At 46.4% G+C, this 26,453-nt stretch overlaps 1 pseudogene; it reads right to left on the bottom strand.

Annotated features, from left to right (window-relative positions):
• The window catches only part of LOC110502149, a 45,642-nt pseudogene extending 19,442 nt beyond the window's left edge, over positions 1-26,200 (bottom strand).
• Between the last annotated feature and the right edge of the window lie 253 nt (positions 26,201-26,453).

Below are 26,453 nucleotides of genomic sequence, written 5' to 3' on the forward strand. Positions count from 1 at the left end.
AGATGTTACCCCACTATTTCACCAAGGCACCTGCAAGTTCCCGGACACTTCGTTCCCTCACCCTCCGATCCAACAGGTCCCAGAGATGCTCAATGGGATTGAGGCTCTTCGCTGGCCATGGGAGAACACTGGCATTCCTGTCTTGCAGGAAATCACACACAGAACGAGCAGTATGGCTGGTGGCATTGTCATGCTGGAGGGTCATGTCAGGATGAGCCTGCAGGAAGGGTACCACATGAGGGAGGAGGATGTCTTCTCTGTAACGCACAGTGTTGTGATTGCCTGCAATGACAACAAGCTCAGTCCAATGATGCTGTGACACACCGCCCCAGACCATGACGGACCCTCCACCTCCAAATCGATCCCGCTCCAGAGTACAGGCCTCGGTGTAACGCTCATTCCTTCGACAATAAATGCGAATCCGACCATCAGCCTTGGTGAGACAAAACCGCGACTCGTCAGTGAAGAGCACTTTCTGCCAGCCCTGTCTGGTCCAGCGACGGTGAGTTTGTGCCCATAGGCGACGTTGTTGCCGGTGGTGTCTGGTGAGGACCTGCCTTACAATAGGCCTACAAGCCATCAGTCCAGCCTTTCTCAGCCTATTGCGGACAGTCTGAGCACTGATGGAGGGATTGTGCGTTCCTGGTGTAACTCAGACAGTTGTTGTTGCCATCCTGTCATTAATTGTTTATGGTTCATTGAACAAGCATCGGAAACAGTGTTTAAACCCTTTACAATGAAGATCTGTGATATTTACGAAATATCTTTGAAAGACAGGGTCCTGAAACAGGGATGTTTCTTTTTTTGCTGAGTTTATATACACTGAGTATATCAAACATTAGGAAAACCTTCCTAATATTGAAAACTCAAATCGTCTGGGAATGGACTCTACAAGGTGTCGAAGCATTGCACAGGGATGCTGGCCCATGTTGACTCCAATGCTCCCCACTGATGTGTGGAGTGGGCTTGATGTCTTTTGGGTGATGGACCAGTCTTGATACACACGGGAAACTGTTGAGCGTGAGAAACACAATAGCTTTGTAGTTCTTGACACAAACCGGTGCACCTGGCACCTACTACCATACCCCCGTTCAAAGGCACCTACATCTTTTGTCTTGCCCCCCCTGAATGGCACACATACACAATCCATGTAACAATTTTCTCAAGGCTTAAAATTCCTTCTTTAACCTTCAGCTACACTGGTTGAAGTGGATTTAACAAGTGACATCAATAAGGGATCACCTGGATTCACCTGGTCAGTCGATGTCATGGAAATAGCAGGTGTTCTTAATGTTTTGTATACTCAGTGTATATTTTTTATGGATCCCCATTAACTGCTGCCAAGGCAGTAGCTACCCTTCCTGGGGTCCAGAAACATTAAGGCAGATATATACAATCAAAAATATTACATGACATTACATAACACTTTTCACAACACATTGTGTGCCCTCAGGCCACTACTCTGCTACCACATATCTACAATACAAAAGCCATGTGTGTGTAGAGTACATGTGTGTGTGTGTGTGTGTGTGTGTGTATATATCTTCACAGTCCGAGCTGTTCCAGGAGAGAGAGTGAGCAGGAGAGGGAGAGAGAAAATGAGAGGCAGGGGAGAGAGGGAGCAGGAGAGAGAGAGTGAGCAGGGGAGAGAGAGAGAAAAGGAGAGGCAGGGGAGAGAGAGAGAAAAGGAGAGGCAGGGGAGAGAGAGTGAGCAGGAGGGGCAGGGGAGAGAGAGAGAGCAGGAGAGAGAGAGTGAGCAGGAGAGGCAGGGGAGAGAGAGAGGCAGGGGAGATAGGTGAGGAAAGGAAGAGGAGGGAGAGAAGGAGAGGTAGGAGGGAGAGAGAGAGAGGCAGAGGGAGAGAGAGAAGGAGAGGTAGGGGAGAGAGGTGAGGAAAGGAAGAGGAGAGTAAGAAGTGGGGTGTAAGGGAAGACCAAGTGAGAGAAGGAGATGAGATGGATGAGAGGCGGAGAGGGAGGGTAGTAAGTAAGAGGGAAGACCACTCACCTTCTCACTACCAGCTGGATCCACCAGGTACACTTCTCACCTTCTCATTACCAGCCAGATCCACCAGGTAGACTTCTCACCTCCTCACTACCAGCCAGAACCACCAGGTAGACTTCTCACCTTCTCATTACCAGCCAGATCCACCAGGTAGACTTCTCACTACCAGCCTGATCCACCAGGTAGACTTCTCACCTTCTCACTACCAGCCAGATCCACCAGGTAGAGTTCTCACCTTCTCACTACCAGCCAGATCCACCAGGTAGACTTCTCACCTTCTCATTACCAGCCAGATCCACCAGGTAGACTTCTCACTACCAGCCAGATCCACCAGGTAGACTTCTCACCTTCTCATTACCAGCCTGATCCACCAGGTAGACTTCTCACTACCAGCCAGATCCACCAGGTAGACTTCTCACCTTCTCACTACCAGCCAGCTCCACCAGGTAGACTTCTCACCTTCTCACTACCAGCCAGATCCACCAGGTAGACTTCTCACCTTCTCACTACCAGCCTGATCCACCAGGTAGACTTCTCACCTTCTCACTACCAGCCAGATCCACCAGGTAGACTTCTCACCTTCTCACTACCAGCCTGATCCACCAGGTAGACTTCTCACCTTCTCATTACCAGCTAGATCCACCAGGTAGACTTCTCACTTTCTTACTACCAGCCAGATCCACCAGGTAGACTTCTCACCTTCTCACTACCAGCCAGATACACCGGGTAGACTTCTCACCTTCTCACTACCAGCCAGATCCACCAGGTAGACTTCTCACCTTCTCATTACCAGCCAGATCCACCAGGTAGACTTCTCACCTTCTCACTACCAGCCAGATCCACCAGGTAGACTTCTCACCTTCTCACTACCAGCCAGATCCACCAGGTAGACTTCTCACTACCAGCCTGATCCACCAGGTAGACTTCTCACCTTCTCACTACCAGCCAGATCCACCAGGTAGACTTCTCACCTTCTCACTACCAGCCTGATCCACCAGGTAGACTTCTCACCTTCTCATTACCAGCCAGATCCACCAGGTAGACTTCTCACCTTCTCACTACCAGCCAGATCCACCAGGTAGACTTCTCACCTTCTCATTACCAGCCTGATCCACCAGGTAGACTTCTCACTACCAGCCAGATCCACCAGGTAGACTTCTCACCTTCTCACTACCAGCCAGATCCACCAGCTAGACTTCTCACCTTCTCACTACCAGCCTGATCCACCAGGTAGACTTCTCACCTTCTCACTACCAGCTAGATCCACCAGGTAGACTTCTCACTTTCTCACTACCAGCCAGATCCACCAGGTAGACTTCTCACCTTCTCACTACCAGCCAGATACACCGGGTAGACTTCTCACCTTCTCATTACCAGCCAGATCCACCAGGTAGACTTCTCACCTTCTCATTACCAGCCAGATCCACCAGGTAAAGTTGTCCTGACAGCTTCAGTTCTATCTCTATGTTCTCCTGCTTGATGTTGATCAGGAAGATGCTGTGACTGCGAGAACTGTGCTCATTCATGTCTGTGTGGACAAATAAACAGAAACACAACATTTGAGTGGTAGCACAGAAAATGGGCGGTCTTTTGCTGAATCACTGGATATCAAATGTAGTTCAAATGTATTTATGTGATGAATCATGCTTCACCATCTGGCACTCTGACGGATGAATATGGGTTTGGCAGATGCCTGGAGAATGCTACCTGACCAAATGCATAGTGCCCACTGTAAAGTTTGGTGGAGGAGGAATAATGTTCTCGGCTGTTTTTCATGGTTCGGGCCACGCCCCTTAGTTCCAGTGAAGGGAATTCTTGAAACCACATCAGACAATGACATTCTAGATCATTCTGTGCTTCCAACTTTGTGGGGAAGGCCCTTTCCCGTTTCAGCGTGACAATGCCCCACTGCACAAAGCGAGGTCCATACAGAAATGATTTGTTGAGATTGGTGTGGAAGAACTTGACTGGCCTGCACAGAGCCCTGACCTCAACCACATCGAACACCTTTGGGATGAATTGGAACTCCGACTGCGAGTCAGGCCTAATCGCCCAGCATCAGTGCCCCAACCTTACTAATGCTCTTATAGCTGAATGGAAGCAAGTCCTGCAGCAATGTTCCAACTTATAGTGGAAAGCCTTCACAGAAGAGTGGAGGCTGTCATAGCAGCAATGTTCCAACTTATAGTGGAAAGCCTTCACAGAAGAGTGGAGGCTGTCATAGCAGCAAAGCGTGTACCAGCTCCATATTAATGCCCGTGATTTTGGAATGTGATGTTTGACAAGCAGGTGTCTACATACTTTTGGTCATATAATGTATATCACACACTGCATATAAACAAACCGTTAATAAACAGGACTTTGACAGCATTACTCCTGTGCCAGTCTTGTCCTTGGCGAAGTACCCACTATTCTAACAGACCAGCACTCGGGTTCCTAGGCTTTTGTGTTGTGACCTTCCATTTGGGTTACTACTGGACTATCCCTCAGCCACCACAGCACCTGTTCCATTCACATTGTATATGGTACACATAATACACTGATCATACACTTTCATAACATCATAATATACATTCTCATATATTGACAAATCCTGATAAATTATATCTTAACATAGACTATTTGCTCTGAAGGCAAGCTAGCCTAAATTACATGGACACTGAGCACCTAGCCAGGGTTCCAGAGAGGCCATGGTGTGTCTGTTATCCTTGATGTGGAACCTAGCCCAGGTTCCCGGAGGGGCCATGGTGTGTCTGTTATCCTTGATGTGGAACCTAGCCAGGGTTCCAGAGGGGCCATGGTGTGTCTGTTACCTTGATGTGGAACCTAGCCCAGGTTCCGGAGGGGCCATGGTGTGTCTGTTATCCTTGATGTGGAACCTAGCCCAGGTTCCGGAGGGGCCATGGTGTGTCTGTTACCTTGATGTGGAACCTAGCCCAGGTTCCAGAGGGGCCATGGTGTGTCTGTTACCTTGATGTGGAACCTAGCCAGGGTTCCAGAGGGGCCATGGTGTGTCTGTTACCTTGATGTGGAACCTAGCCAGGGTTCCAGAGGGGCCATGGTGTGTCTGTTACCTTGATGTGGAACTCCAGGTTCTCGTCCATGGGGTAGATGTGGTCAAAGATGTCCCTGCTGATACGGGGATAATACCCATCTGCTGAGAGTCATGTAGCTTGTCCTGGGAAAAAAACACACTCCTCATCAAATAAACAAGATAGACTACAACACTTAGCATTCGCAAAAGTTGAAATGGCAAGTAGCAATACAAGTTCATTACAGAGGGAAAAAGCACTCACCATTTCTCCTCAAACAAAGGCCTTATCCCTCTTAGCTTTCATAAGGCCCGGGTCCTCCTACTGATGAGAAATATACATGTTACCTCAAGGGGTTTCATTACAAGCTCCTTTGCCAGCCTGAACTTCCTTTACTTTAGTCCCCTCATTCAGTCTTACCTCTCCTAATCCAGCCCAAACATAATAAAAATGATATTGATTTGACAATAGAAATGTAATGGACTATCACAGTCTGTCATTTGCCTCAGGGCTGATGCCATTCATATGGTAATATGATGCTGGCTAGGTAGACGAGGATAGGGAGATGTATAATAGCATCATAGATTAAGCACATATCAAGGGTAGTTTTACATTCTAGTCAGGCTGGCAGCGTGGAAGCTAATCATACTGCCACCATCGCTTCCCCGCCCTTCCATTAGCTGCTGAGGAATAATGGAATAAATATTTTCCAATTTTATCCTGAGGCTTGCTGAAGGCTCTCTGGGCTGTTTCCAGGGCAACGGCTGCAGCTGAATAGGAGGCTATTTATGTGGATATATGTATGTGGAATCGCATGGTGGCACATCATGTGAATCATGGCGGCGTAACACCTCGCTGCTATTTTGGCGTGCCGTCTGGCATAGGCAGTCAGCCTAAATAAGGGTATGCCAGGAAGGAAGACCCAGCAGGAGGGAAGGACTGCTGGGAATGTTCCCATTCAAGGAGAACCAGACATTTTCTTCCGCAACACAAGCATGAGAGAGATTTTTGCTGAAAAGTCTGTCGGTGATTTATTGTATATGCATACTGACTGGCACCTCCCTTAAATGAAGCAAACATGTTTGACAATCTCAAGTGTCGGCCGCCTGAGTAACCACAGCACAATTTCGATCCGCCTGTAAAAAACATGTTTCCGCAACACTATGTTTAATCGTCTAAAACTCGCTTTTGAACTCATGTTGGGATTATGACTGAGGTAATCATTTTAAAGGGATAGTTCATGCAAAATATATATTTGTGTTAAATTACCCTTACCTTGAGTTGTGTCTGAAGGCCCATGGTGATAGAATCCACAATGATCCATTATGTACTTTATTTAATGAATGGAAACAGCCGAACCGATGTTCGCAAACCTGCACTGCAAGACGAAACTTCTTCAAAAACGCTTCAAACTAAGTTTGGTAGAGTCAATACTCACAAAGAACCTGTCCAGGTTTTCTTCCACGCGAGAATGTTGTCATTTTGCAATGAAACATTTTAAATGCTCTGATACTTCCTATGGTTTACCGGTTCCTATGTTTATCCGGAAAGCAATCTGCGTCTAAGTGCCGGCCCCAGGAGGACATCATCAATGGAAGACACATACAGATGCCCTGTGCTGTTGCTACGTGAGGTAATAGTTTCAGTGTTGAGGAACTAAGTTCCAGCAATTATTTTAGCAGTATACATGTTAAAAAATCCCTGCTAACTCCACTAACTACCAAACTTAGTTTGAAGTGTTTCTGATGATGTCTCGGCTTGCAGTGCAGCTCTGCTAACATCGGTCCGGCTGTTGCCATTCATGAAGTCTGACGATGCTAGTATGCCAACTCCAGGCTGTAGACAGAAGTACATAATGGATTATTGTGGATTCTGTCACCATGGGCCTTCAGACACAAATCAAGGTAAGGGTAATTTAATCCAAATATAGATGTTGCATGAACTATCCCTTTAAACTCCAGTCAAAACCAGCTCAGCCAATGGGTCACTAGATCACCTACAGATGCAGGCAGCAAGGCCAAAAGGTAAACCTGATTTTAGTCTGTACCTCCAGCTCCTCTTTAAATGGTTTTATGTTCCATGAGCCTCTCCTTTGTACTGGCTTGTAAAACTCCATCAGATTAGCTGCTAATGGTCATACTTGCACAGTAGCTTCACTGAAGCCTAACGTCTGCTATCCTTAATCTAATCTCTAAAATAATCTCTTTGGTTCTAGCACAAATCCCTATGAGGCATCAAAATGTCCTTCTGACTTACCTCCATGGTGTGGGTCTTTCCTGATGAGGTCTGGCCATAGGCAAAGATTGTTCCATTGTACTCGCCCAGCACATCTACAAAATGCAGACACTGGGGTTACGTCTTTCATAATAGCTCTGGAGCTGAGTTGATATGATGATGAAATGATGATGATGATGATGACGGTGAGGAGGAGAAGAGGTCAGATAAAGAGACTGCAGGACAGAGTGTCTCTGACCTTTGACGATCTGCTTGGCACAGGAATGCTCCTGGGCTGTGTTGGGTGGCAGGACTCGGTCAAACACATAGAGCTTACTCTGCAAGGGATGAAATAAAGCAACTGTCAATAGTCTAATTTCACCGTTAGTCCATTCCTGAGGAACCGTTGTGAGTTATTTTCATCAACAGAACTGAATGTAATGAAGTGAATAAAGACTAAACATTTTCCACCTCAGACACGTTCTCACTGTTGAATCTTTTGACTGCAAGCAGGGTCTGACAATCTGACAACGTGAGATAATAGAGTCCGTATTACATCAAGCAGGGTCTGACAATCTGACAAGGTGAGAAAATAGAGTCCGTATTACATCAAGCAGGGTCTGACAATCTGACAAGGTGAGAAAATAGAGTCCGTATTACATCAAGCAGGGTCTGACAATCTGACAAGGTGAGAAAATAGAGTCCGTATTACATCAAGCAGGGTCTGACAATCTGACAAGGTGAGAAAATAGAGTCCGTATTACATCAAGCAGGGTCTGACAATCTGACAAGGTGAGAAAATAGAGTCCGTATTACATCAAGCAGGGTCTGACAATCTGACAAGGTGAGAAAATAGAGTCCGTATTACATCAAGCAGGGTCTGACAATCTGACAAGGTGAGAAAATAGAGTCTGTATTACATCAAGCAGGGTCTGACAATCTGACAAGGTGAGAAGAGTCCGTATTACACCAAGCAAGGTTCCATGACTGTGGTGACCTTGTTCCCTCCAGATCTCTTTCAGAGTCAGTGTCAGTCTAGAAGGTGTCACACTAAACCAGTCTCCTCCTGCTCTGAGGTACAGCCGGAGCAACTCTAAACGGACCTCAGATCAGTTATCCTGTCTGTCTAGGAGGTGTCACACTAAACCAGTCTCCTCCTGCTCTGAGGTACAGCCGGAGCAACTCTAAACGGACCTCAGATCAGTTATTCTGTCTGTCTAGGAGGTGCCAAACTAAACCAGTCTCCTCCTGCTCTGAGGTACAGCCGCAGCAACTCTAAACAGACCTCAGATCAGTTATCCTGTCACAACAGTACGCCTGTCTGATTATTCACTTAGTATAGGACAGATCACCTGTCTCCTTACACTGTGGGCCTGGAGGTTACTTTGGAGATGGAGACAACCACATATTTTTCTGCTAATAGCATCCTGGGATGGGCTTGAATGAAGCAGGCCCACAAACAGTTACACAGGAAAACAAAGGATGGAGAGGAGACATTTTCAAGACAAGACTTGTATTTGTATTTATTATGGATCCCCACTAGCTGCTGCCTTGGCTATTCTTCCTGGGGTACAGCAAAATTAAGGCAGTTATACAATTTTCAAAGCACACAAAGTGTGTGCCCTCGGGCCCCTGCTCCACTACCACATATCTACAACACAAAATCCATGTGCACGTGTGTGTATAGTGCATATGTTATAATGTTTGTGTATGCATGTCTCTGTCTATGTTAGTTTTGCTTCAGAGTCCCTGCTGTTCCATAAGGTGTTTTTTTTATCCGTTTTTTAAATCTAATTTTACTGCTTGCATCTGTTACCTGATGTGTAGTCATGGCTCTATATAGTACTGTGCACCTCCCATAGTCTGTTCTGGACTTGGGGACTGTGAAGAGACCTCTGGTGGCATGTCTTGTGGGGTATGCATGGGTGTCTGAGCTGTGTGCTATGTCGTTTAAAACAGGCAGCTCAGTGCTTTCAACATGTCAATACCTCTCACAAATACAAGTAGTAATGAAGTCAGTCACTCCTCTACTTTGAGATGGTGGGTTATGAGTATTTTAGAACTTCTGTGTAGGATGTAGAGCACATGTGGATTCACACGTCCATCTGTGTAGGATGTACAGCACATGTGGATTCACACGTCCATCTGTGTAGGATGTACAGCACATGTGGATTCACACGTCCATCTGTGTAGGATGTACAGCACATGTGGATTCACACGTCCATCTGTGTTTGTGAAATGTCATTGAATGCCTGTGTGAATGTGTGCATGGGGAGCTAGAAGTGCCACAGTCAGAAATACTCTCCCTCCTTTTCCATAGCAAGCGCGTGTATTTATGTGTGCGTGTAGTTGTGCATGTGTGTGTAGTTGTGCATGTGGGTGTGTGTAGTTGTGTATGTGTCTCTCATCCCTCTTGGAGACAGACCACCACCAGGCACTACTCTATACTGCTGTAGGAGTGAAATAGTGCTTCCCACTGTGTTGTTGTCCTGCTAGTCTAATCTAAAAAAAATATCTGGGACAGTTGACATTCGGTCAGACTGATTTCAAACCCATGTAATTACCTTAGTTAAACAAAGGAGATGAATTGAAAAGCAGCAGAATTGATGGATCTTATAATGAGAGGTTCCTCCTGGCTAAGAGTGGGTTTACTCACCCTGGGGCTTTGATGGGGTGAGGTGGGGCTGGGATTCATTCAACTGAAGGTCATATGCATTTTCCCTGTCAAGCAACGGTGTTTCTAGCTATCCTCCAGTCCCCAGTTTCATCAAGCAACAGTGTTTCTAGCTATCCTCCAGAGTCCCCAGTTTCATCAAGCAACAGTGTTCTAGCTATCCTCCAGAGTCCCCAGTTTCATCACGCAACAGTGTTCTAGCTATCCTCCAGAGTCCCCAGTTTCATCAAGCAACAGTGTTCTAGCTATCCTCCAGAGTCCCCAGTTTCATCAAGCAACAGGGTTCTAGCTATCCTCCAGAGTCCCCAGTTTCATCAAGCAACAGTGTTCTAGCTATCCTCCAGAGTCCCCAGTTTCATCAAGCAACAGTGTTCTAGCTATCCTCCAGAGTCCCCAGTTTCATCAAGCAACAGTGTTCTAGCTATCCTCCAGAGTCCCCAGTTTCATCAAGCAACAGTGTTCTAGCTATCCTCCAGAGTCCCCAGTTTCATCAAGCAACAGGGTTCTAGCTATCCTCCAGAGTCCCCAGTTTCATCAAGCAACAGTGTTCTAGCTATCCTCCAGAGTCCCCAGTTTCATCAAGCAACAGGGTTCTAGCTATCCTCCAGAGTCCCCAGTTTCATCAAGCAACAGTGTTCTAGCTATCCTCCAGAGTCCCCAGTTTCATCAAGCAACAGGGTTCTAGCTATCCTCCAGAGTCCCCAGTTTCATCAAGCAACAGTGTTCTAGCTATCCTCCAGAGTCCCCAGTTTCATCAAGCAACAGGGTTCTAGCTATCCTCCAGAGTCCCCAGTTTCATCAAGCAACAGTGTTCTAGCTATCCTCCAGAGTCATGTTCATCAAAGCCCTTGAATAAGTATTCAGACCACTTGACTTTCCCCCCCTCATCAATCTACACACAATACTCCATAATGACGAAGCAAAAACATTTAAAAAAATTGTGGGCAAATTCAAAAATAAATAAAGCTGAAATATCAAATTTGCATAAGTATTCGGGACCCTTTACTCAGCACTTTGTTGAAGCACATTTGGAAGCGATTACAGCCTCGAGTATTCTTGGGTATGACACTACAAGCTTGGCACACCTGTATTTGGGGAGTTTCTCCCATTCTTCTCTGCAGATCCTCTCAAGCTCTGTCAGGTTGGATAGGGAGCATCGCTGCTCAGCTATTTTCAGGTCTCTCCAGAGATGTTTGATCAGGTTCACGTCCGGCTCTGGCTGGTCCACTCAAGGACATTCAGAGACTTGTCCCGAAGCCACTCTTGCATTGTCTTGGCTGTGTGCTTAGGGTCGTTGTCCTGTTGGAAGGTGAACCTTCCCCCCCAGCCTGAGGTCCTGAGTGCTCTGGAGAAGGTTTTCGTCAAGGATCTCTCTGTACTTTGCTCCGTTCATCTTTCCCTCGATCCTGACTAATCTCCCACATCCCCACAGCATGATGCTGCCTCCACCATGCTTCACCGTAGAGATAGTCCCATGTTTCCTCCAGACGTGACCCTTGGCATTCAGGCCAAAGAGTTCAATCTTGGTTTCATCAGACCAGAGAATCTTGTTTCTCATGGTCTGAGAGTCCTTTGGGCAAACTCAAAGCGGGCTGTCATGTGCCTTTTACTGAGGAGTGGCTTCCGTCTGGCCACTCTACCATAAAGGCATGATTAGTGGAATTTTGATTGGTGGAATTTGCAGAGATGGTTGTTCTTCTGGAACGTTTTCCCATTTCCACAGAGGAACTCTGGACCATTGGGTTCTTTGTCACCTCCCCGACCAAGGACCTTCTCCCCCAAATGCTCAGTTTGGCCGGGCAGCCAGCTCTAGGAAGAGTCTTGGTGGTTCCAAACTTCTTCCATTTAAGAATGATGGAGGCCAGGGTGTTCCTGGGGACCTTCAATGCTGCAGACATTTTTTGGTACCCTTCCCCAGATCTGTGCCTCGACACAATCCTGCCTCGGAGCTCTAGAGACAATTGCTTCGACCTCATGGCTTGGTTTTTGCTCTGACATGCACTGTCAACTGTGGGACCTTTATATAGACAGGTGTGTGCCTTTCCAAATCATGTCCAATCCACTGAATTTACCACAGGTGGACTTCAATCAAGTTGTAGAAAAATCTCAAGTATAATCAATGGACACAGGATGCATCTGAGCTCAATTTCGAGTCTCATAGCAAAGTGTCTGAATACTTATGTAGACAAGGTATTTCTGTTTTTTATATTTAATACTTTTGCAAACATTTCTAAAAACCTGTTTGCACTTTGTCATTATGGGGTATTGTGATGTCATTATGGGGTATTGTGATGTCATTATGGGGTATTGTGATGTCATTATGGGGTATTGTGATGTCATTATGGGGTATTGTGATGTCATTATGTGGTATTGTGATGTCATTATGGGGTATTGTGATGTCATTATGGGGTATTGTGATGTCATTATGGGGTATTGTGATGTCATTATGTGGTATTGTGATGTCATTATGGGGTATTGTGATGTCATTATGGGGTATTGTGATGTCATTATGTGGTATTGTGATGTCATTATGGGGTATTGTGATGTCATTATGTGGTATTGTGATGTCATTATGTGATATTGTGATGTCATTATGGGGTATTGTGATGTCATTATGTGGTATTGTGATGTCATTATGGGGTATTGTGATGTCATTATGGGGTAATGTGATGTCATTATGTGGTATTGTGATGTCATTATGGGGTATTGTGATGTCATTATGGGGTATTGTGATGTCATTATGTGGTATTGTGATGTCATTATGGGGTATTGTGATGTCATTATGGGGTATTGTGATGTCATTATGGGGTATTGTGATGTCATTATGTGGTATTGTGATGTCATTATGGGGTATTGAATGTAGATTGATGAGGAAAACGTTTTATTTGATCCATTTTAGAATAAGGCTGTAGCGTAACAAAAGGAGAAGGGGCCCGAATACTTTCCAGCAGTGACCATGTAGCTAGAATGCTAACATACTCTAGTCTAGTTTATATTGTTTTGTCAGCATAGTAGTTTAAATGAATAGAAAGTCGGTAAACAGAATGATAAACAAATAAGATGTTGGACAACTGGAGACAACTCACCCTAAAAATGGACTGAAATGAAATACAGTAGAATTCCACAGAATAACTTATGCCTGTAGGGAGAGACTGGCTGGTGTGCCGGCTTTCACATTCTCCACTGTGTGTCGCAGTAGTTTGTGAAGACTACACCGTACACTACTACCCCTAATTCCCCCATGGCCGGCTACAGCCAGGGAGCCAATTGGAACGTCAGGGCTGCTTTACTGTGTTGACACACTTATTTGAGCTGTGCTGTCACGCTACCCAGATAGGAGAGTAAAATGTCTTAATGAGTTCAGAACGCTCTCCTCCTGTCTACCGACACTCTGGGGAGGCCAGTGTTCCATACAGTTTAACAGTACCACATGGAATTGAAAGTTCACAGACCCCAGTATTTAGTGCTGGCCCTCAACTTCACATTACTGTCTGTTGATGTTGGGCAATAGCTCTTTATGTACCATGGTTTCAGGGGGCATTGTTGTACAATGTTGTTTATTTATGGGTCTCAAACTCCATCTGTAACTGCAACACTGATCCACAACATTGATCCATAAAAGTATTTTATCTTTGCCTCTCTTTGTTCTGGACCAGCTTTCTGACCGAGGAGCGACTTTTGTTTTATAGCTTAGGCAAGGGGTCAAGGACCCCAACAGTGGGAGAGAGAGAGAAAGCTGTTGTTCTAACCAGGACCCGGTCGCCACGGAAACTGACTCCCAAAGGGAGAGTCTTGTGCTGATTGGATGTCAGCCAGCTGTTGAGTGATGCAGACTTCTCCCTCTCTCTCTCAGTTTCCCTTCCTCTCCCACTCTTCCCCTCTCTACCCCCTCCCCACCTATCTCTCTTGCTCTCAATTCAATTCAATTCAATTCAAGGGCTTTATTGGCATGGGAAACGTGTTAACATTGCCAAAGCAAGTGAGGTAGATAATATATAAAGTGAATATATAAAGTGAAATAAACAATCAAAATGAACAGTAAACATTACACATACAGAAGTTTCAAAACAATAAAGACATTACAAATGTCATATTATATATATACACTATTTTAACAATGTACAAATGGTTAAAGGACACAAGATAAAATAAATAAGCATAAATATGGGTTGTATTTACAATGGTGTGTGTTCTTCACTGGTTGCCCTTTTCTCGTGGCAACAGGTCACAAATCTTGCTGCTGTGATGGCACACTGTGGAATTTCACCCAGTAGATATGGGAGTTTATCAAAATTGGATTTGTTTTCGAATTCTTTGTGGATCTGTGTAATCTGAGGGAAATATGTCTCTATAATATGGTCATACATTGGGCAGGAGGTTAGGAAGTGCAGCTCAGTTTCCACCTCATTTTGTGGGCAGTGAGCACATAGCCTGTCTTCTCTTGAGAGCCAGTTTTGCCTACGGCGGCCTTTCTCAATAGTAAGGCTATGCTCACTGAGTCTGTACATAGTCAAAGCTTTCCTTAATTTTGGGTCAGTCACAGTGGTCAGGTATTCTGCCACTGTGTACTCTCTGTGTAGGGCCAAATAGCATTCTAGTTTGCTCTGTTTTTTTGTTAATTCTTTCCAATGTGTCAAGTATTATCTTTTTGTTTTCTCATGATTTGGTTGGGTCTAATTGTGCTCTCTCTCTCTCTGTTTCCCTTCCTCTCCCACTCTTCCCCTCTCTATATCTCTCTCTGTTTCCCTTCCTCTCTCCCTCTTGCTCTCTCACTCTTCCCCTCTCTACCCCCCCTCTCCCTCTCTACCCCCCCTCTCACTCTTCCCCTCTCACTCTTCCCCCCCTCTCACTCTTCCCCTCTCTACCCCCCTCTCACTCTTCCCCTCTCTACCCCCCCATCTCTCACTCTTCCCCTCTCTACCTCATCTCTCTCTTTTGCTCTCTCACTCTTCCCCTCTCTACCCCCCCTCTCTCTGTTTACCTTCCTCTCTCACTCTTCTCCCCTCTACCCCCCTCTCCCTCTTGCTCTCTCACTCTTCCCCTCTCTACCCCCCTCCCTCTTTCTCTCTCACTCTTCCCCTCTCTACCCCCCATCCCTCTTTCTCTCTCACTCTTCCCCTCTCTACCCCCCCTCTCCCTCTTTCTCTCTCACTCTTCCCCTCTCTACCCCCCCTCTCCCTCTTTCTCTCTCACTCTTCCCCTCTCTACCCCCCCTCTCCCTCTTGCTCTCTCACCCTTCCCCTCTCTACCCCCCCTCTCTCTGTTTCCCTTACTCTCTCACTCTTCCCCTCTCTAACCCCCCCCCTTCCAACCTCCAACCATTCCATCCTCCAAAGAGACAAGGTTGTCACTCTCAATCATTCCAACCTCCAAAGAGACAAGGTTGTCACTCTCAATCATTCCAACCTCCAAAGAGACAAGGTTGCCACTCTCAATCATTCCAACTGTCAAAGAGACAAGGTTGTCACTCTCAATCATTCCAACCTCCAAAGAGACAAGGTTGTCACTCTCAACCATTCCAACCTCCAAAGAGACAAGGTTGTCACTCTCAATCATTCCAACCTCCAAAGAGACAAGGTTGTCACTCTCAATCATTCCAACCTCCAAAGAGACAAGGTTGTCACTCTCAATCATTCCAACCTCCAAAGAGACAAGGTTGTCACTCTCAATCATTCCAACTGTCAAAGAGACAAGGTTGCCACTCTCAATCATTCCAACCTCCAAAGAGACAAGGTTGTCACTCTCAATCATTCCAACTGTCAAAGAGACAAGGTTGTCACTCTCAACCATTCCAACCTCCAAAGAGACAAGGTTGTCACTCTCAATCATTCCAACTGTCAAAGAGACAAGGTTGTCACTCTCAATCATTCCAACCTCCAAAGAGACAAGGTTGTCACTCTCAACCATTCCAACTGTCAAAGAGACAAGGTTGTCACTCTCAATCATTCCAACTGTCAAAGAGACAAGGTTGTCACTCTCAATCATTCCAACCTCCAAAGAGACAAGGTTGTCACTCTCAATCATTCCAACTGTCAAAGAGACAAGGTTGTCACTCTCAATCATTCCAATCTCCAAAGAGACAAGGTTGTCACTCTCAATCATTCCAACTGTCAAAGAGACAAGGTTGTCACTCTCAATCATTCCAACCTCCAAAGAGACAAGGTTGTCACTCTCAATCATTCCAACTGTCAAAGAGACAAGGTTGTCACTCTCAATCATTCCAACCTCCAAAGAGACAAGGTTGTCACTCTCAATCATTCCAACTGTCAAAGAGACAAGGTTGTCACTCTCAATCATTCCAACCTCCAAAGAGACAAGGTTGTCACTCTCAACCATTCCAACCTCCAAAGAGACAAGGTTGTCACTCTCAATCATTCCAACTGTCAAAGAGACAAGGTTGTCACTCTCAATGTTATGGTGAGTGAATGAGGACCCAAAAGCGAACTAACTTAAACAGAGCTTCTTTAATAACCAAACATAGGTAGGCTCAGATAGACCGGCAGATTCCGACAGGACAGGACAAGGTTACAGCAAACATGACGATAGTCTGGCTCAGGCATGAAACACAACAAACAAGAATCCGACAAGGACAGGAGCAGAAACAGAGAGAGATATAGGGACCTAATCAGAGGGAAAAAGGGAACAGGTGGGAAAAGGGGTGACGAGGTGGTTAGGAGGAGACAAGGCACAGCTGGGGGAAAGAGGGGGAGAAAAGGTAACCTAACAACGACCAGCAGAGGGAGACAGGGTGAAGGGAAAGGACAGAGACAAGACACAACATGACAGTACATGACAGTACCCCCCCACTCACCGAGCGCCTCCTGGCGCACTCGAGGAGGAAACCTGGCGGCAACGGAGGAAATCCTCGATCAGCGCACGGTCCAGCACGTCCCGAGAGGGAACCCAACTCCTCTCCTCAGGACCGTACCCCTCCCAATCTACGAGGTACTGGTGACCACGGCCCCGAGGACGCATGTCCAAAATTCTACGGACCCTGTAGATAGGTGCGCCCTCGACAAGGATGGGGGGGGGGGGGGGGAAGACGAGCGGGGGCGCGAAGGACGGGCTTGATGCAGGAGACATGGAAGACCGGGTGGACGCGACGAAGGTATCGCGGAAGAAGAAGTCGAACTGCGACAGGATTAATGACCCGAGAAATACGGAACGGACCAATGAACCGCGGGGTCAACTTGCGAGAAGCCGTCTTAAGGGGAAGGTTCTGAGTGGAGAGCCAAACTCTCTGACCGCGACAATATCTAGGACTCTTAGTTCTACGCTTATTAGCAGCCCTCACAGTCTGCGTCCTATAACGGCAAAGTGCAGACCTGACCCTCTTCCAGGTGCGCTCGCAACGTTGGACAAAAGCCTGAGCGGAGGGGACGCTGGACTCGGCGAACTGAGATGAGAACAGCGGAGGCTGGTACCCGAGGCTACTCTGAAAAGGAGATAGCCAGGTCGCAGACGAAGGAAGCGAGTTGTGGGCGTATTCTGCCCAGGGGAGCTGTTCTGACCAAGACGCAGGGTTACGAAAAGAAAGACTGCGTAAGATGCGACCAATAGTCTGATTGGCCCGTTCTGCTTGACCGTTAGACTGGGGGTGAAAGCCGGAAGAGAGACTGACGGAAGCCCCAATCAAACGGCAAAACTCCCTCCAAAATTGAGACGTGAATTGCGGACCTCTGTCCGAAACGACGTCTGACGGAAGGCCATGAATTCTGAAAACATTCTCGATGATGATTTGTGCCGTCTCTTTAGCAGAAGGAAGCTTAGCAAGGGGAATGAAATGAGCCGCCTTAGAGAACCTATCGACAACCGTAAGAATAACAGTCTTCCCCGCTGACGAAGGCAGTCCGGTGACAAAATCTAAGGCGATGTGAGACCACGGTCGAGAGGGAATAGGAAGCGGCCTGAGACGGCCGGCAGGAGGAGAGTTACCGGACTTAGTCTGCGCGCAGACCGAACAAGCAGCCACGAAACGACGCGTGTCATGCTCCCGGGTGGGCCACCAAAAACGCTGGCGAATGGAAGCAAGCGTACCCCGAACGCCAGGGTGGCCGGCTAACTTGGCAGAGTGAGCCCACTGAAGAACGGCCAGACGAGTAGGAACGGGAACGAAAAGAAGGTTCCTAGGACAAGCGCGCGGCGACGGAGTGTGAGTGAGCGCTTGTTTTACCTGCCTCTCAATTCCCCAGACAGTTAACCCGACAACACGCCCCTCAGGGAGAATCCCCTCGGGGTCAGTGGAGGCTACTGAAGAACTGAAGAGACGAGACAAAGCATCAGGCTTGGTGTTCTTAGAGCCCGGACGATAAGAAATCACGAACTCGAAACGAGCGAAAAACAGCGCCCAACGCGCCTGACGCGCATTAAGTCGTTTGGCAGAACGGATGTACTCAAGGTTCCTATGGTCAGTCCAAACGACAAAAGGAACGGTCGCCCCCTCCAACCACTGTCGCCATTCGCCTAGGGCTAACCGGATGGCGAGCAGTTCGCGGTTACCCACATCATAGTTACGTTCCGACGGCGACAGGCGATGAGAAAAATACGCGCATGGGTGGACCTTGTCGTCAGAGAGGGAGCGCTGAGAAAGGATGGCTCCCACGCCCACCTCTGACGCGTCAACCTCGACAACGAACTGTCTAGAGACGTCAGGTGTAACAAGGATAGGAGCGGATGTAAAACGATTCTTGAGGAGATCAAAAGCTCCCTGGGCGGAAACGGACCACTTAAAGCACGTCTTGACAGAAGTAAGGGCTGTGAGAGGAGCTGCCACCTGACCGAAATTACGGATGAAACGACGATAGAAGTTCGCGAAGCCGAGAAAGCGCTGCAGCTCGACGCGTGACTTAGGGACGGGCCAATCAATGACAGCTTGGACCTTAGCGGGATCCATCTTAATGCCTTCAGCGGAAATAACAGAACCGAGAAATGTGACGGAGGAGGCATGAAAAGTGCACTTCTCAGCCTTCACAAAAAGACAATTCTCTAAAAGGCGCTGGAGGACACGTCGAACGTGCTGAACATGAATCTGGAGTGACGGTGAAAAAATCAGGATATCGTCAAGGTAAACGAAAACAAAGATGTTCAGCATGTCTCTCAGGACATCATTGACTAATGCCTGAAAGACAGCTGGAGCGTTAGCGAGGCCGAAAGGAAGAACCCGGTATTCAAAGTGCCCTAACGGAGTGTTAAACGCCGTCTTCCACTCGTCCCCCTCCCTGATGCGCACGAGATGGTAAGCGTTACGAAGGTCCAACTTAGTGAAAAACCTGGCTCCCTGCAGGATCTCGAAGGCTGAAGACATAAGAGGAAGCGGATAACGATTCTTCACTGTTATGTCATTCAGCCCTCGATAATCTATGCAGGGGCGCAGAGACCCGTCCTTCTTCTTGACAAAAAAAAACCCCGCTCCGGCGGGAGAGGAGGAGGGGACTATGGTACCGGCGTCAAGAGCTACAGACAAATAATCTTCGAGAGCCTTACGTTCGGGAGCCGACAGAGAGTATAGTCTACCCCGGGGGGGGGGGTGGTTCCCGGAAGGAGATCAATACTACAATCATACGGCCGGTGTGGAGGAAGAGAGGTGGCCCTGGACCGACTGAACACCGTGCGCAGATCGTGATATTCCTCCGGCACCCCTGTCAAATCACCAGGCTCCTCCTGTGAAGAAGAGACAGAGGAAACAGGAGGGATAGCAGACATTAAACATTTCACATGACAAGAGACGTTCCAGGAGAGGATAGAATTACTAGACCAATTAATGGAAGGATTATGACAAACTAGCCAGGGATGGCCCAAAACAACAGGTGTAAAAGGTGAACGAAAAATTAAAAAAGAAATGGTTTCACTATGATTACCAGAAACAGTGAGGGTTAAAGGTAGCGTCTCACGCTGAATCCTGGGGAGAGGACTACCATCCAGGGCGAACAAGGCCGTGGGCTCCTTTAACTGTCTGAGAGGAATGTCATGTTCCCGAGCCCAGGTCTCGTCCATAAAACAGCCCTCCGCCCCAGAGTCTATTAAGGCACTGCAGGAAGCTGACGAACCGGTCCAGCGTAGATGGACCGACAAGGTAGTGCAGGATCTTGAAGGAGAGACAGGAGTAGTAGCGCTCACCAGTAGCCCTCCGCTTACTGACGAGCTCTGGCCTTTTACTGGACATGAAGTGACAAAATGACCAGCGGAACCGCAATAGAGACAGAGGCGGTTGGTGATTCTCCGTTCCCTCTCCTTAGTCGAGATGCGGATACCTCCCAGCTGCATGGGCTCAGCACCCGAGCCGGCAGAGGAAGATGGTAGTGATGCGGAGAGGGAGGCGACGGAGAGCGCGAGCTCCTTTCCACGAGCTCGGTGACGAAGATCAACCCGTCGCTCAATGCGAATAGCGAGTTCAATCAAGGAATCCACGCTGGAAGGAACCTCCCGGGAGAGAATCTCATCCTTTACCTCTGCGCGGAAACCCTCCAGAAGACGAGCGAGCAAGGCCGGCTCGTTCCAGCCACTGGAGACAGCAAGAGTGCGAAACTCAATAGAGTAGTCTGTTATGGATCGATTGCCTTGACATAGGGAAGACAGGGCCCTGGAAGCCTCCTCCCCAAAAACAGATCGATCAAAAACCCGTATCATCTCCTCCTTAAAGTCCTGATACTGGTTAGTACACTCAGCCCTTGCCTCCCAGATTGCCGTGCCCCACTCACGAGCCCGTCCAATAAGGAGAGATATGACGTAGGCGACACGAGCAGTGCTCCTGGAGTAAGTGTTGGGCTGGAGAGAAAACACAATATCACACTGGGTGAGGAACGAGCGGCATTCAGTGGGCTCCCCAGAGTAACACGGCGGGTTATTGATTCAGGGCTCCGGAGATTCGAAAGCCCTGGAAGTGGCCGGTGGATCGAGGCGGAGATGGTGAACCTGTTCTGTGAGGTTGGAGACTTGGGTGGCCAGGGTCTCAACGGCATGTCGAGCAGCAGACACTTCCTGCTCGTGTCTGCCTAGCATCGCTCCCTGGATCCCGACGGCTGAGTGGAGAGGATCCGAAGTCGCTGGGTCCATTCTTGGTCGGATTCTTCTGTTATGGTGAGTGAATGAGGACCCAAAAGCGAACTAACTTAAACAGAGCTTCTTTAATAACCAAACATAGGTAGGCTCAGATAGACCGGCAGATTCCGACAGGACAAGGTTACAGCAAACATGACGATAGTCTGGCTCAGGCATGAAACACAACAAACAAGAATCCGACAAGGACAGGAGCAGAAACAGAGAGAGATATAGGGACCTAATCAGAGGGAAAAAGGGAACAGGTGGGAAAAGGGGTGACGAGGTGGTTAGGAGGAGACAAGGCACAGCTGGGGGAAAGAGGGGGAGAAAAGGTAACCTAACAACGACCAGCAGAGGGAGACAGGGTGAAGGGAAAGGACAGAGACAAGACACAACATGACAGTACATGACACTCAATCATTCCAACTGTCAAAGAGACAAGGTTGTCACTCTCAATCATTCCAACTGTCAAAGAGACAAGGTTGTCACTCTCAATCATTCCAACTGTCAAAGAGACAAGGTTGTCACTCTCAATCATTCCAACCTCCAAAGAGACAAGGTTGTCACTCTCAATCATTCCAACTGTCAAAGAGACAAGGTTGTCACTCTCAATCATTCCAACTGTCAAAGAGACAAGGTTGTCACTCTCAATCATTCCAACTGTCAAAGAGACAAGGTTGTCACTCTCAACCATTCCAACCTCCAAAGAGACAAGGTTGTCACTCTCAATCATTCCAACTGTCAAAGAGACAAGGTTGTCACTCTCAACCATTCCAACCTCCAAAGAGACAAGGTTGTCACTCTCAATCATTCCAACTGTCAAAGAGACAAGGTTGTCACTCTCAATCATTCCAACCTCCAAAGAGACAAGGTTGTCACTCTCAATCATTCCAACCTCCAAAGAGACAAGGTTGTCACTCTCAATCATTCCAACTGTCAAAGAGACAAGGTTGTCACTCTCAATCATTCCAACTGTCAAAGAGACAAGGTTGTCACTCTCAATCATTCCAACTGTCAAAGAGACAAGGTTGTCACTCTCAATCATTCCAACTGTCAAAGAGACAAGGTTGTCACTCTCAATCATTCCAACTGTCAAAGAGACAAGGTTGTCACTCTCAATCATTCCAACTGTCAAAGAGACAAGGTTGTCACTCTCAATCATTCCAACCTCCAAAGAGACAAGGTTGTCACTCTCAATCATTCCAACTGTCAAAGAGACAAGGTTGTCACTCTCAATCATTCCAACTGTCAAAGAGACAAGGTTGTCACTCTCAATCATTCCAACTGTCAAAGAGACAAGGTTGTCACTCTCAATCATTCCAACCTCCAAAGAGACAAGGTTGCCACTCTCAATCATTCCAACCTCCAAAGAGACAAGGTTGTCACTCTCAATCATTCCAACCTCCAAAGAGACAAGGTTGCCACTCTCAATCATTCCAACTGTCAAAGAGACAAGGTTGTCACTCTCAATCATTCCAACCTCCAAAGAGACAAGGTTGCCACTCTCAATCATTCCAACCTCCAAAGAGACAAGGTTGTCACTCTCAATCATTCCAACCTCCAAAGAGACAAGGTTGCCACTCTCAATCATTCCAACTGTCAAAGAGACAAGGTTGTCACTCTCAATCATTCCAACTGTCAAAGAGACAAGGTTGTCACTCTCAATCATTCCAACTGTCAAAGAGACAAGGTTGTCACTCTCAATCATTCCAACTGTCAAAGAGACAAGGTTGTCACTCTCAATCATTCCAACCTCCAAAGAGACAAGGTTGTCACTCTCAACCATTCCAATGTCTTTGTAAGAGAACGTGTTCAATATAGAATGAACTAGTAACATGCCACATCTCCTATAAAGGCACCTCAGGTCAATACACCCCATGTGTTCTAATTGACATGTAAGCATTACTTCAGCCTAGCTTGAAAGACAAATAGGAAACCCACAACAGTATGGCAGAAATATGCCAGATTTACAAATGTGACCACACATACACTATATCCCACAATCTCAATAAATGATGTGTGAACACACACACATGCACTATATCCCACAATCTCAATAAATGATGTGTGAACACACACACATACACTATATCCCACAATCTCAATAAATGATGTGTGAACACACACACATGCACTATATCCCACAATCTCAATAAATGATGTGTGAACACACACACATACACTATATCCCACAATCTCAATAAATGATGTGTGAACACACACACACATACACTATATCCCACAATCTCAATAAATTATGTGTGAACACACACACGCAGCAAGCACACGCAAACACACACATATACGGTCAAGATGCCATTTTCTCAATAATAGATGTTGTCCCAAAGGAACAGACCTTCGATCTGCTGGAGAGCATGGTTTCCATCCCCCATGAACGATTCATTATTAAATCAAATCAAAGTTTATTTGTCATGTGTGCAGAATACAACCTTACAGTGAAATGCTTACTTACAGGCTCTAACCAATAGTGCAAAAAAGGTATTAGGTGAACAAGAGGTAAGTAAAGAAATAAAAACAACTGTAAAAAGACAGTGAAAAATAACAGTAGTGAGGCTATATACAGTAGCAAGGCTATAAAAGTAGCGAGGCTGTATACAGACACCGGTTACATACATACAAATCAACATGCTCTCATTGTGTGCTGTGGACATTACTATGGTGGAAGACTGCCTGACTATGAATGTCTTTCAGCAGAATTAACCTTCTCTGCATCACCTAGGGAAAGTAAAGACAACATGCTCCTTTGGCAAACCTGATGCAGAGAGGGAGAGTTCATGTGTTGCTGTGGGAGAAAACGGTGTCAGACCTGTACAGCATGTGACCAGCCATACACTCTGCTGCTCTTGGTCAGGGATAGCTAGTGTAAGAGCACATGCAGCAACTGTATGTCTGTGTGTTTGTAATTGTTGATGATGATTCCAGCCAGTGACCTTCTACTCCCCTGTCAATCATTTCTAATGACCTCCTGCCTCCATCGTCATGGAGACAGAATTACCCAAGAGACTGTGCTCCTGCCTCTGTTTAGAGGGAACATTTATCAATAGTAAAGAAAGACACAGCACTATTTCACCCCTATAAAACACACAGACTGGAACAGAACTGGAACAAGGCTGAACTTGTTCGCTTTAACACTGAAGAACACCTATCCCCTCAATAGCCTACACATTGTAGTCTCATGTCAATGTTTACAACAATGTATTTGAAACTATAACACATACACATTAATCATTCATTCAGTTCAATATAATGTATACAGTATATCCTCTGTATCTGTTAAATCATTCATGTTCTTTTTATTTCTCATTTAATTTGCGACCGGTGTGAAGCTGTTTGAGGCTTTGCAATTATATCAATGAAATCATCAGCTTCTTTCTGATAAGCAATTAGACTACTGTAGGTTACAAAATTGAAATTATACTGCAAATCAATACCTCTAATTGTCGGGGCAAGAATAAGAGGATTACATGGTGCATTGCTTTATTGTACATGATACTCTAGACTTCTAGTGAATATCTCATTTATGTATCTATCTGAATTAGTGGAACAGACAGTAAGAACTAGACTAGGCCTAAGTGTGTGTGTCTGTGTGTGTGTGCGTGTTTGAGTGGGTTACCTAACACTTCCCACTTCCCCCACTTTACAAATGATGCATGCATTCACGGCTGTGCTTCCCTTTGTAGTCTGTAATAGTTTGCAAGCCTTGCCACATCCGACAAGCGTCGGAGCTGGTGTAGAAGGTGTTAGTTAGGGTATGCAACCATACCCCCAACCTTCCCCTGGGCTAAGGCAAACACTGGTCAGGCCATATGCAACCATATGCGTGTGTGAGAAAATTATGAAGTGAGTGTTTGTGTTGGAGTGTCAGTGTGTGTGAGTACAAGGGTCAACTCAAGCTCACTTGCTGTGAAGTTGTGTGTGTGTGTAACAGTATAAGTTTAGACCGTCCCTCGCCCATACCCGGGCGCGAACCAGGGACCTTCTGCACACATCAACAGTCACCCTCGAAGCATCGTTACCCATCGCTCCACAAAAGCCGCGGCCCTTGCAGAGCAAGGGGAACTACTACTACTTCAAGGTCTCAGAGCAAGTGACGTCACTGATTGAAACGCTATTTAGCGCCCACGCTAACTAAGCTAGCCGTTTCACATCCGTTACATGTGTTTGTATGACATGAATGTAAACAATTGAACATTTGTTAAACACCACCACCGTCAGGCTATGGCAGCCTCTGCAGCCTCACTCTTCCCACGATATCAAAGTATTTTTTGAGAAGGCGCGAAAATGAAATACATTATTTGGTACAATTTAAACAATTTGCTTGGAATTGTTTTGTAGCTGACGTCTTTATCTGTGCATGAGAGCGCATCCAACTCAGTTTCCCCACCAGAAAACACGCGATAACGTCAAGTGTTGAGTATTCGCGCACGCAATTCTGGAGGAAACAAACGCGGATGAGTGTCAGCTCACTGGACCGCAGTACATTACTGGACCGCAGTACATTACTGGATTTGCTTCCATTGATAGCAGAGTTAAGGAAATATTTATAAAAATGTCGGTCCCTTTTTGGCGTTTACACCATTATTATTCCAAACAATTGTCCATTTAGGCCCCACCCATGTCCGTGATCAAGTCACCGTTACCGTTACACATCACCGTTTCTTTTGCCAAACTGAATTTGTGAGTGAATATAAGCACCTGTGCACCATGGCTTTGTTTGTAGACTACACAATGAACATTAGGTCTATCAAATCGTTTTGCTCACCGTTATTACCACCGTATCTTCGCCCTTGAATTTCGGAATGTATTTGTCTCCTCTGTTGGTTCAAGGGCCTGAATCGGCACATCACTTTCACACCGCACTCAGCAGCATCCGCCATGTCCACAGTACAACGTTATATCCAACCAGATATCCCAAATAACTTTCTCTGCGTATCGTGAAGTTTACACCAGTTTTCTTCGAAGAGGTGACGTTCACCACTCCTTTCCAATGTGGTTCGCTGAAATTCAATCTCGAGCGTCCATTCCTGTCAATTCAACAATTGGTGGTAGGCTGATTTCAAATTGAAAAGAAATAGCTTGATGAATGAATGGTGTGTTATGGATTTGAGTTCAAGTTTCCATTTTCGTGGTCAAATATTTGCTTCAGACTTCCAGTATTCCCGTATCCCGTATCAGCATCCACCAATTTGAAGCTCGTTGCGCTGATGCTGTCCAGTCAATCCCATCTAGGTCCACCAAAGAGATGGGGATGCTGATGTTGCAGGTTATCACGTGCTTGCATCCCGAACATGACACCTGTGCAATTTTGGGAGCAGTAGTGAAATTATATTGATAAACGATACAATAAGTTATTGCCATTGATGATATTACTTTGAAAATGTTATACACCTAGTCCCCTAATTTAACTCATCACCACATAAGACATTTCTCTGTAAAATAGAATTGATGGTCCAATATGATCCTTTAAGAAGGC

This window comes from Oncorhynchus mykiss, chromosome 22 (genome assembly GCF_013265735.2).
Source record: "Oncorhynchus mykiss isolate Arlee chromosome 22, USDA_OmykA_1.1, whole genome shotgun sequence".
In the NCBI taxonomy this organism is placed as follows: Eukaryota; Metazoa; Chordata; class Actinopteri; order Salmoniformes; family Salmonidae; genus Oncorhynchus; species Oncorhynchus mykiss.